Source organism: Protopterus annectens, chromosome 2.part0 (genome assembly GCF_019279795.1).
Source record: "Protopterus annectens isolate FY-2018-M chromosome 2.part0, PAN1.0, whole genome shotgun sequence".
Lineage (NCBI taxonomy): Eukaryota > Metazoa > Chordata > Ceratodontiformes > Protopteridae > Protopterus > Protopterus annectens.
The window spans coordinates 1569739970-1569753024 of NC_056728.1; positions in this window are offsets into that span (position 1 = coordinate 1569739970).

Sequence of the window (13055 nt, forward strand, 5' to 3'; positions counted from 1 at the left end):
ATATTCCATACTCGCAAGTGGAATTTTTATTTATTTATTGATTTTTAATTCTTAATCATTGAAGCCTCCTAGCCAGAGTGGGCTCCTACCAGCCACAGGACCTAGGCGACTGCCTATGTCGCCTAGTGCTGGATCCGGCTCTGATCAGGACCCTCCAACAACAGTAATATTTTCTTACATTCTGCTTCCCTCTGGATCATCAAAATTCTGTTAATGTCGAATGTTTACCTTCCCTCCAGAAAACCACATTGATCCATATCTATCACTTTTGGCATCACTTTTGCCATTTTTTTAGCCATTATAAACAAACACTTTATAATCATGGTTTAGTATTGAAATGGGCCTGTATAAAGCCGGATCTGATGGATCTTTACCCTCTTTAGATATTACAGCTGCCACCACTTTCTTCCATGTTGCTAGTACTTCACCTCCTCTTAAAATACTGTTAAACAAAACCTTCCAGATCTTTATAATTTTTTTCTCTCCTAGCTTCCAAACTTCTACAGGAATACCATATATTCCTGGGGATTTTCCTGTAGTTTGGTTATACATCACTGTTTTTATCTCATCTCCTCCTATTCAAATTGTTAGTAATTGAGCCTTTTCTACCACTAACCTTGGCATATTTAATTCTTCCATTAACATTTACATTTGTATCTTTTCTTGATTTCTATATTTCTCTGCTTTATACAGACTCTCATAGAATTTTGGAAATATTTCTAATACTTCTACAGGATCACTTGTTATCTTCCTTTCATAGGCTTCGTAAGCTTGGCTACATCCCTTTCTACTTTCTGTTTTCTGAGTCATTGCACTAAACGTTTTAGTGGTCTAGAATTATTATAAAAAAAAACAGTTGCTTAACAGCAATCTTTCTAAACTTGTGCATGTTGTTGAGGTAATCCCTTATTTTCTGTTTAGCATTCTGCAGTTGCTCCTCTTCTTCTGTGGGATTCCCCCTATTTTGCAATAGTTTAACATTTGTCAGTCCCTCTAAAATAATTTTTGTTAGTTCTTAACCATATCTCCCTTTCTTTTATTTCCACCCTATTTTTAAACTCCACTTTAATTTTATCCCACACCCTAGCTATATTTTCAGAAGCAATTTCTCTCTTTTGTAATAGCTCCTGAATAATTTCTACTACCTATTCCTTAAATTCCTGTCCTTTCAACAAATAGGTGGGAAAGCACAAGTGTCTTATTTGTATTTCATTACCCTGTGTTTCTATTTTAGTTAATATCGGTGCATGATCTGAAATATTTATGGGGTATACATCAAGACCTTCAATTAAATGCACATGTTCCTGTAAAATGTAAACTCTGTCTAACCTAGCCCAGTTTTTGTATCTTGGGGAATAATATTCACACTAAACTCCTACTACTGAATTCATATCTTCTATGCCAAATATTTTCATTTTTTTTTCACAAATCTACCCTCCTTTTTATATTTTTCTTTCTGCCCGCCCCCCAAACATATCTTCACTGTTGCAAATCAAATTCCAGTCCCCACGTGTAAGTAATATGCCTTGCTGAAAGCTGATTACTGCTCCCAGAATTTTCTTAAGCTCCATTATATTAGTTTACTTGCCAATGAAATTCTTCTCCCTTGCCAGAAGTCCCTTAGTATTACAAATCTACCATTATTGTCTTTTTTATCTTTTTTTATCACTATTGGAGCTCTTCTTGCAATTAATATAAGTACTCCTCTTTTCCTTTGTCTCTGGTATTCAGCTGAATAACCATCCTGAAAACTGTTCTTTATCAAATTCACATGTTTAGTTCTTTACAAGTGTGTCTCTTGTAGAATCGCTAGTTGCACTCTATATTTTTAAATATAGTTCACTACTTTTTCATTTTTGTATTTATCTGTGAGACCATTGACATTTAAAGACATTACAGAAAGCATCATTGTATTGAAAAGTTATTATTCCCACCTTTTATGTATAACAGCTTTTTAGTTAAATGTCTAGTTCCAGCTTTTGTATTACATGCATACACTGTTTGGCAGGTTGATCTTTTATACAGTTGTTTCTAGTCATATCTATTTATGTCTATGTCACATCTTACTAAACTTTTTTCTTTTATTGAAAGCCCTCAAAAAAAAGACCTGCAATACCCCTACCTAAAACCTATTAACTTAATAATAACACATGAAATGATGTACATCTTCAAATATTGAAGATTTACCCTACTAATAGGAACACGTGTTACAAACTGACAGCCACATTCCTAGACTTGAGTTAATCTAAAAGAAAGATTATCCATGCTAAGATGCATGGTGCAGCCTGTGCTTCAAATAAGTGCTATTTCTTATCTTTATAACTCTCCCAGCTGAGTAAACACTTGAATGCTTTCAGAGAACATTATCTCCTAATCATTTGTCTTTATCAGGTTATCTCCTGGAGACATGAGGACCAGATACAGCATACATTTACCTGCTAGAAAAAAAGGCCTTATAATATTCAATATTCTTTTTCATTTACTTGCTTTCTCTTAAAACTTGTTACTAGATCAAACTAAGGGCCTTAATTCCGTCATTCCTCTGTGCAAGAATGAGAAAAGGCACACTAATTGTAATTTTGTCATGCTCTTTTAACCAAACTTTTGTTCACTCTTTTTTTTTTTTTTTTTTTTTTTTTTTACATTGCAGTGCCTGTATTTCTTAAAACTGAACAATGAGAAAGAGAAAACGGGAGAAAGAAAAAAAAAAGAAAAAAAAACACATTTACATTAGCATCCCCATTAGTTTTAAAAATAACTGAGAAAACATTACTTTATAGCCTGCAAAGAAAATCATGCACTATAAAAATAGTACCATCAAGGAAAAAAATGTTTTATTTACAGTTTACTTTCTCCCTCCACTTCCCCTCCTAAGTATTTTTCCGAGCATTAATGACATGAAGTAGTTTATATGCTTTAGAGACTGCTACAAATTTAACAGCATCCAAAAGAGTCTAATATTTCCAGATTTTCTTGTTCTGTCATGTTTCACAAATATAATTATTGCTTTGTAATCCCACATTTGTCATTTCCAAGTTACTGGTTTTATTTCTGTTTATCTCCATCTCCCAAATCCTGTCTCTGCTTCATTTACAATGTGCTCTTGATTTTTTCTAATTGATTCTTGTGCATTTTTTTCCTTTTCTCAAGCATTTTCTGATAAAACATTGCAGATGGTTTCACTGGCACATTCTCTCTGTGGTCTTTATTGCCAAAAGAACAAGAAAAAAGGATCTCCTTCTGTTTCACAGCTCACTTTTTTGTTGGACAAACATTTGCATTTCCTCCTTAGAATATACTTCATCAAAAATGATTTTGTCCCTCCAGGAATTGATATTTTGAAGATAGCTGGCTACAGCAGTTTGAATCCCATGCCTGCTTCTCGACATTCCCTGAATAGTGGAATAAATGTACTCCTTTTCTGCCTGGTGTACAATGAGTAATCATTTTCCACAAACACTCTGCTGTCTCCCACTTTTAGTACTTTGTCTTTCTGCCACAGTTTTGTCTGAATCAACTCCATCTGCTGATAGGATTACATCTTTACTAATAAAGGTCTAGGTTGCTTTCTCATAGCTAGGTTTGCAACATATACACAATATGCCCTTTCAATTAACAGCTGTTGTTATAGAATACCAGTCCAGTTGCGTACCTGTGCTTTCATAAAATTAATACATTTTGTTCCTTCCAACTTCTCTGGTAGAGCAGAAAAGCTCAGGTTTTCCTACAGTACGTGCTTTGTCCTCTAATTCTATTATTTTTTTAAACATGTTTTCTTCAGCAGTTTCATGTTCAGCCAGCCTTTTCTTCATTTCACCCTCTGATTTTTACATTTTTTATCACCTCATCTGAATATCTGTTTAAAGCTTCTTCCATTTCTCCTGCCTTTTGTTATTTCAGTTGATATACTCCATCAGTGTTTCATTTATTTTAATCAGGTCTGTGTGCAGTTGTCTTATACTTTCCTCTAGGTTACTAGAAGTCATGTCTGGAGCTTGGACTGCTTTTTGATGAACAGCTGCATTGCTTTTCCCAATCAGTGTTTTTTACTCATTTTTTGTAGTTGATTTTCTTTCAGGCATAGCACTTACTAGCCAGTTACTGAGATCTACCCAGAAATATAAATCCAGTGGTTTTCTCTGCTATGTTTATGTTTTCACACTGGGAGAGCTAGAATTAAGCTGTTACTCAATGTGCAGTCATCTTGGAAGTCCATGAGATGCATTTATTGACAGTGCCATTACGTATAAAATCACATGACATGCATCACCATTATAAGTTATACCCATTTAACCCTTGAATTACCACATTGATGGTAGTCCACTGAACACAAAAGGCATTATAAGAGATCTGGGAACACAGGTTGACAGCAACCTGTCTTTTGACCACCACGTTGCCACTGGTCAGAAAGTCCTATGTGGCACATCTCATTACTAAGGGTTTTGCATCCAGGAAGAAAGAGGTCATTGTCTCCCTCTACTCTTCCCTGATTAGGCCAATCATCGAGTACAATGCCCCATTTTGCATGTACCTCACTAGACACCTACAACAACTGGAGAGGCTGCAAAAGTACCTCACAAAGAGGATCCTAGGCCTTAAACACTTGTCCTATATGGACAGACTCAAAAAAACTCCAACTATTCTCTGTCTCATATCGCTTACTTAGTGGCAATCTCTGCTTGACTTACAAAGCCATGTCTGACCCAGCTCTGTTAGAAATGCTACAGCTAAAGAAATCCCAATCCCTCCACACCACATGCCCCAGAGACCTCAACCTCATTACCACAATCAACCGAACATGCTGGAGGGACAGGTTCATAACCCAGAGACTGCAATTGCTATGGAATAGACTTCCCATACATGCCAAGTAGAGCACCTCACTGGCCCTCTTCAAGAGAAATCTTGATGAGTGGATGGGAAATAGAAAATTCACCCCAGGGATCACCTCAGTGGCTCTACTCGACAGAGGCACTAGGAACTAAGGTTGGGTGGCACGATGCCAGGGCAGTCCCATGGGCTAGGCTTGTAAAAGCTCCAGGGCCATTAGCCTAGTACACACCTATGAACCTATAAAGATATATCCCTATTATACATATGCATGCTACAAATGTCATAGACATTTTGTGAATATATCCCAAATTATTTGTTTTCTTTGTATTTTGGAATGGAATAGCATAGACTGATAAAGCGTGTAGCATGTTTGTTTTGTCTTAAACTGTTTTTCGGCTAGGCTGTGGATTTAGATAATTACTGTAAACATTTTCTGGCTGAAGTAAAGTGAGATGGAGCACTGACTGTGTCCCAGGCAACCAAGTTTTAATTGTTTACCTTGGCTGTATAGGAGCCAAGCATGGAGAGGAAGGAGTGAGGGGACATGGCCCACTCACCTCTTGTGGGGGGGGGGGTCACGTTTGCATTCACTCAGAGACACACAGTGTGGTGTGATCTCTCTGATGGAGTACATTGAGACCACTGCTCATGCTATAGAGGGAAGTATTGGGATATCTGGAGAGAACACACCTTGCAGAAGTGATGGGTACTTTCCATGGACAGACCATTGCATGCTCCAGCCCCAGCACTTTGTCAAGTGCATGGAAAGTTAGGGCTGGGAAGAAATATGGAAAAACTGCAAACCACCCTGATGGCTGCCTGAATGACAACCCCTCTTAGTTATGCCTTTCCCTGTGAGGAATCATCTGGGTTGACAGATTAAGAGGAGACTAATGGCTGGCAGGCACTGGGAGGAAAAAATAATGTAAAAAACGAGTATTTACATATATGTGGTTAAAATTAATTGAAGTCTGTGCAATTCATTTTGTAAATACAACTAAGTTTGAGGCTTTGAAAAATGAAAAATAAGTTTAAAAAATACTGACTGGTAAGAATACATGGTTGGTTATCTTATTTTTTTTTCTTACACACATTCTACATGAATTATGCAAATTGTTCTCCTTTTTTGAATATTTTGTTTTGAATTTGTTTAATTAGTAATGATTTTTGATGTTTGAAAGATTTTCAGGAAAGAAATATTTAAAAATAACACTGACACTGGGGAGACTTGTAAAGGGAAGCCCTACTTAGGAAACAGACTTGCCACTGTATAAAATATTTTTATTATTTATTAAGCAGATAAACCCTTGAGGAGCTGCATCCTTTTTTCTAGACATGACCCTAGAGTATTTCTCTGTTTAACTGAATTATTTGCGGTCATATCTAGTATGCAGATGGAAAAGGAAAGAATCAAAGCCAAAGAATAGTATTTTATCAGCTCAGGCAATAAATAAAATAATCTTGGGCTTTCCAGATACTTATAAATACAGGATTATGATGTGTATTTTAAGCACTCATTTTAATGAGCTATACCAATGTTACTTGAAAAAAGGCAACTATCATCAGTAGACTTCCATGCATACTAGAGGCTAATGTTGTACCTCTGGTATTCAATAAGATTTCTAGGCTTTATCACAGTTTGAATTAATCATGAAACACATTTGTACAGTGAACAAACTGTATGCAGGTACAGCATTATATAGCCATAGACTGTAGTAGCCAACTTACAAAAATAAAAGGTAACAATCATTGCTGGATCTGATGAGTAAATATCATTATGCACTCATTCTGTATGGCAAACAATATTGTAATACATTATATTTGGCTGATGTGAAAACAAATTATGGATATAGCTATAGGAGTGGTTATTTTTGGTTGAAACTCCCAAAAGTCAACATCTGTTTTGTTGAAACACTTTGGTCGACAAAGCAAATGATCGTCAGGTTGTGAGATTGACATTCTCTGGAGTTGGGGAATATGCCCTTTCTCAGGAGATTGTGTGATCTTGGAGTTAGTATATATAATTAGTAGGGGTGCAGAGGAGTTTTCTCCTGTAAAAATGATGTTTTTTTTATTTTAATTTGCATATGAAAAGAATTTTCGGTACTTACGTATTATCGCAACCAGATTTTAGCGATAATACCACTTGCTTCCCGATATCGAAATCTGACTGTTTTTGTTGTACAAATATCAGCAAATGCCTTTACTTTCACATTGAAGGTTGTTTTAAGACAGGTTGTCAAGGACAACGGAGAAAGTCAGTGTGTCGCTGTGGCTGTGTGCACTTTACTACCAGCATGTGTGAGGCTATCTCATTTGTGCATTAACGGTGCTTGCAGCCACAGCGACAGTAACTTATCATGCTGTTCTTCATAACCCTTCTTAAAACCACCTTCTCTCAAAAACTCCTTTTTTTTATCTCTTCCTTGTCAAAGTGTGTGTCACAATACATGTTTTCGATTCAGTAGGACTCCAAATGGTGAGGAGGCGTCCCTCTGTGTGTTTTAATCCTAGAAATGCATTTTAAACTAAGCAAAATACTGTGTTGTATGAGTCTCAGGAAAGTTGTGATACCTGAAACCCAAATGCAATTATGACCGTTATTCATCAGCATTTGCTGCCACGAAAAAAAAGGAATGTTCAGCGGGCAGACTTTCAATAAGCAATATGCTGCTGGCAGTAAAGTGCATAAAGGAATAACAGCATGTTTTTTTTTTACATTTTATTGAAAACACTCCCAGAAAAAACTGTACTGTTAAAGGAAACACACTATATGACTTTTATAAATCACTAACGGTCAGATGTCGATATCGGGAAGCAAGTAGTATTATCGCTAAAATCTGGTTGCGATAATACGTAAGTTCCGAATTTTCTTAACTACCAATTTGTAAATATTTTTTTTTCAACAAGCTGCCAACAAGTATGGAGGACTGTTGGAACAGTATTAATCTAGATAGACAAAATATTGACCATGTGGGGAGGGTTAAAGGAGGTGCTGACTGCCTTACCACTGTCAGTTCTGTCACATTAAGCCTTTTCTCTTTTTATTCATAGAGAAAAAATACTTGAAATTACACTTGTGTGTAATAATAAGTAAATAAAATTGGGTTTATTTTGTATGAGCAGTGCAGAATAAAGTTGATAAAATATATGGGGTTTAGAAATAATCTGTGTACTGCGGTGGTGGTGCTGCGGTAGCGTTGTCGCCTCACAGTAAGACGTTGTCCTGTTCGATTCTCAGCTAAAGCGTCTTCTGTGTGGAGACATGCGTGAATGGGCGTACCTTCGTTAAAGGTTGTACGTTAGGGCGGACAACTCAGTACGTAAAAATCTGCTGCCAATCATTAGCGGACTGACCATGTGGGGAGGGTTAAAGGAGGTGCTAACTGCCTTACCACTGTCAGTTCTGTCACATTAAGCCTTTTCTCTTTTCATTCATAGAGAAAAAAATACTTGAAATTACACTTGTGTGTAATAATAAGTAAATAAAATTGGGTTTATTTTGTATGAGCAGTGCAGAATAAAGTTGAAAAAATATATGGGGTTTAGAAATAATCTGTGTATTACGGTGGTGGTGCTGCGGTAGCGTTGTCGCCTCACAGTAAGACATTGTCCTGTTCGATTCTCAGCTAAAGCATCTTCTGTGTGGAGACATGCGTGAATGGGCGTACCTTCGTTGAAGGTTGTACGTCAGGGCTGGCAACTCGGTACTTAAAAATCTGCTGCCAATCATTAGCGGACCGGAGTTCCGCTGTGGCGACCCCTAACCGGGAAAAGCTGAAAGATACAACAACATACAACAAAAAAAAATAATCTGTGTAGAATGCAGTGCACATGTGGATTATCTGTGGACAGCTGTATATTTTTGTGATTCAAGGAGAGCTTTTGCACAAATTGTATTTGGACAATATACATCACATTTAATTAAGGCAACTTGCTTATGTGAAATCATAACTGTGGACCACATGGGAAAATATTTTTTGCACAAGAGAAATATGACAAATCATGGCATGATTTGGTAAGCAGAAACAATGCCACGTAATGAATCAGTGCAGGGACCTATATTAATAAGTGGCACTCTGTGGAACAGTTTACAGTTGCTAGGACACCTCATTAACATGAACTGATCAGCAAATCAAGAGGACACTGAATTACTGAGGGCATCTGCACCTTATCAAAATTATATACAGATATCAGGATGATTAAAAGGCATAAGTATCAGCCATGGAGAACAATTTAATGCTTACTGTATGGTAGTTGCTGTGCTGAAATAAGAGCAGACTGCACAGTGCACTGCATTATCAATATACACTATGCATTAAATGATACAATAGGGAAACACAAATAAAAGTCACATCATGTGCCATCCATTATTACATGCATAGCTGACTGGGGACACATTGCGTAGTGATAGCGAAAAAGGACATCATGAACAGGACAGGAGACACACGGGGGATTAGTATAGAATACACATCATCACCATAGCTGGATGGGCATCCTTGAGGTATGCTACGAAGTGTGCTATGAAGTATGCCATAAACCATTCCCAAGATTTCCCCATTTTATTCTTTGAGGTATCCCCCAGGATGCTCCAGTGGGTGTCGCAGTGTGTTCTCTGGAGTATAGCATGTGATATTCTGTAAGGTGGCCCCCAGGATGGTGTTGTACTATAAATTATTACACTAAAAATTGTCTCATTGCTTGCAAGTTGTTCAGCTCAGCATTTTCTAATTCAGCAATGGAAGATTAGGAATCCTAAGGGGTGATGGCACCAGGTATCCCTTGATATGAGTGGGGCATGACTGTGCAGGATGTGGATGCAAAGTCATTGAGGCTGGCCACATCATGGGATAATGCTCTTATGGACACAGATGCAGTCAATATACCCCAATATTTACAAATACATGCATGTGTGTTACATCTAAGTGTGGTCTTGTCCATCTACATCTACCTCTGCTACAGCTGGTAGGTCTGGTGTTATGTAATATCATTTTGAAGGTGCTTTTAACAGAGAGTATGTGAACCATGAGGGATATCAAGAAGTGTATAAACTTGTAATAGAACTGCTGTGCACCTGCATGAATGATGTGGCTTATGGTAAAAAACTCATGGATGCCACTAATGACAGCAAAGTTGGCATGAATGACACTCCTCACCATGTCCTCATTCACCTCCATGGACCTCTGCACTTCTGAGAATATGTTTGGTGTTTCTCTTGGACAGTAATAGGAAGACACTACTGGATGGCAGTATTCCCATGTTTGATGCACTACTTATAATGCAACCCCACACATTCCCTTACTGGGAAAGCACTGTGCTGAGATATAGCTACTGCAGTGTGTCCTCCTCTGAGGAATGTGAAGCCACAGCCATCCATGCCAACAACATTTCTGTCTTTGTATCATTGTCATTCCCCTATGCTTGGAATCCTGTCACATTTTGTAAGTTTACAGCCATATGCAGTGAGCCCACACTGTCAGTGGTCTGCCCCAAGACGCAAGCATTTATCATCAGGCACATCAGTAGTGTTCAGATCAGCCTTGTGCCCTAAGTCATGGACACTGGAAGGAACATCAGCAACTCCAGCCACTGTGTTAACTGTGAAAGAATATCAGCATTAATGGGAACTGATAAAGTGCCATCCCAAGTGATCATGTGATAAAGTTAGATGCAGTGCAAGGTCCAAAAGAATGTAAACTACATGGTTACCTAAGCATAACTGAGATAGCTGCATATCATGAGGTTCCTGCAAAGAAAACATTCAGGATAGGGCACCTAAAAGGAAACTGGTCAAAACAGCTGTTCTGAATATGTTTTGTTAAACACTTGTGAGTTATACTAATCTGACTTATCATGATGAGACAGTTGGGACCTCTAGCCTCCCCCTACAGCCACATCAAATCCAACACCACTAGTGATGATTCTGGACACCTCAGACCCAGCCACCAGCTCCTGTCTTCATTCATTGGGACAATAAGACCCACCACAGCCTTCCCCAGACTCAATGCAACCCATGTCCAGGCCAGTGAGGAGCTTGAGGATCAGACACAGCATCATACTGCTGTTGAGACGTGTGCCCTAGCTTCCATCTACCTCACAGCAGCCTTATGAGTGCTGCAATTGCTGCACTGGGGAGGTACATGCAGCTGACTATGGAGCACACAGCTTATGCAGAAAGGAGCTTGTGAGGCTTGCAGCAATGCTTTATTACAGTGAGTCTAGGCTACCTCCAGGTGGTCTGAGATGAAGGACACCTTTTAAAAACAGCATGACCTCAAAACACGAAGATAAACATAGATCAAAAGGGATGCAGGCAGAAATGGCTGCAATATTTGCTTTTAAAGAAGAATATGCCAACCCTGAATTGAGCAACTCATACAAGAAGATATTTTGAGAGGAATTTCCACTTGATAAAGGTCCTGATTCTTCTTGTGGCACCAAATTAAAAATCTCTTCCATTCAGAAACATAAGACTTTCTTGTAACAGGTTTCCTAGCCTCTTCTAATATCCGTAACATGCCATTTGAACATTGGTGCCTAAAAGGTATTTGAATCTGATTATCCAGAGGCTTATATTCAGAGTCTGGAGGTTTGGATGAATAAGAGAGCCCTTTTGCTATGTGAACAAATCCATCCTGTGATGTAAATTATGGTGATTGCACTGGACCAGATGAAAGAAGAGAGTCTGGCCTTTTAAATTCATAGAACAGGCCCTCCAAGCCAGGACTGAAGCATATATAACGAGAGTTTGGTAAGAGGGAGGAATTAGGAAAAAAAAACTTCCCTGGCTTGAGAGATATCTGAGTGATCCACCAATGAAGCTCCCTTTTGGTGAATGGCAAGAGAGTGATGAGGAAGTTCAGAGGGAGACAATGATGTATACAGAATGATTTGAGATATCACTGAATGTTCTTCATGTGCAGTTTGGCTCAAGGAATCATGTGAATGGTGGAGGCCATAAATCTAAGGGCTGTCATGATCTGTCCTGCTGAGGTCACATCAAAGGGAAGAAGAGACCAAAAGTCTTCTTTTAGGAAAGACACCTTTTCTGTCACTGACAAGGAACTGAGTCTCCATCCCAGATAGACCAGATCCTGGGAGGGAATTAGATTGGATTTTTTTTTATGTTTAGGTTGAATCCCAGAGATAGACATAGATTCATCATAAAGCTGAGATCAAGATGGAACTTCTCACTTATAGGAGCCTGAAGAAACAAATTGAACAGGTAAGGGAAAATGTGAATTCTCTGAAGTCTGCAGAAAGCAACGACCAGAGCAAGGCACTTTGTGAAAACTCTTGGTGCCACAGAGAGCACAAAGGGCAAAGCACAGAAGTGAAAATTATATTCCAAAATAGAGTACCTTAAAAATCTCCTGAGGGTCATAATGGACTGGAATATGCAGATATGCATATTTTATGTCCATATTAGCTAAAAAGGCTTGATGCAGAATCATAAGGAATAAAGACCACTGAGTGAGCAATTTACATTTTGTGACTCTCAAACAAATTGGGAAGAACAAATTTGGAATGGGTCTCAGTTTTCTCTTTTTTTCCAGAAGATCAGGAAAAGTTTTGAATAAAAATGGCTTCCTCTTGATAAGCAGGAACAAGTTCTATAGTGCACTGGGGGTAATAACTCCTTCAAAACTGGAGGAATTAAATGGAGCTGACTTGAAAGTACAAGAGGAATACCTGGCTGGTGAGGCAGTGAAAAGCCACAACATTCTGTAACCACTCTGAATGATTGAAAGAACCCAATGGTCTCCAGTGATTGATTTCCATACTGGAGGGGATAGGGAATGTTTCTTTGACAGAGCAGTTAAGGGTAGACCAAGGTATGGAGGGGGTGAGAGGCAGATGTGGATAGTCACAAGGAACCTGGTCTGTCTGCTTAGGTTTGTTCCGAGATCTCTTTTGTGGATATATTTTACCCTTGTGGATGGCCTTTTCATTTTTATGAAACAAAAGGACACCTTTGGATGGATAGTTCCTTTGAAAACTAGAGACAGGAGAGGGAATAATCTGTTTAAATGTCTTCATTACTTTACTTCTGTCCTGAATGTTCTTAAAAATGTCAGAAGCAGCCTCCAATGAGAGAGAGAATCCTTCTCTAGAGGAGCTTCCAAAAATTTAGATTCAATGTCCTCAGAAAGATACTGGAACCTAAGCCAAATGAACTTTTTCAAAACACTTAAAATTAAACCTCTGTTGCCCTTTGCTTCAAA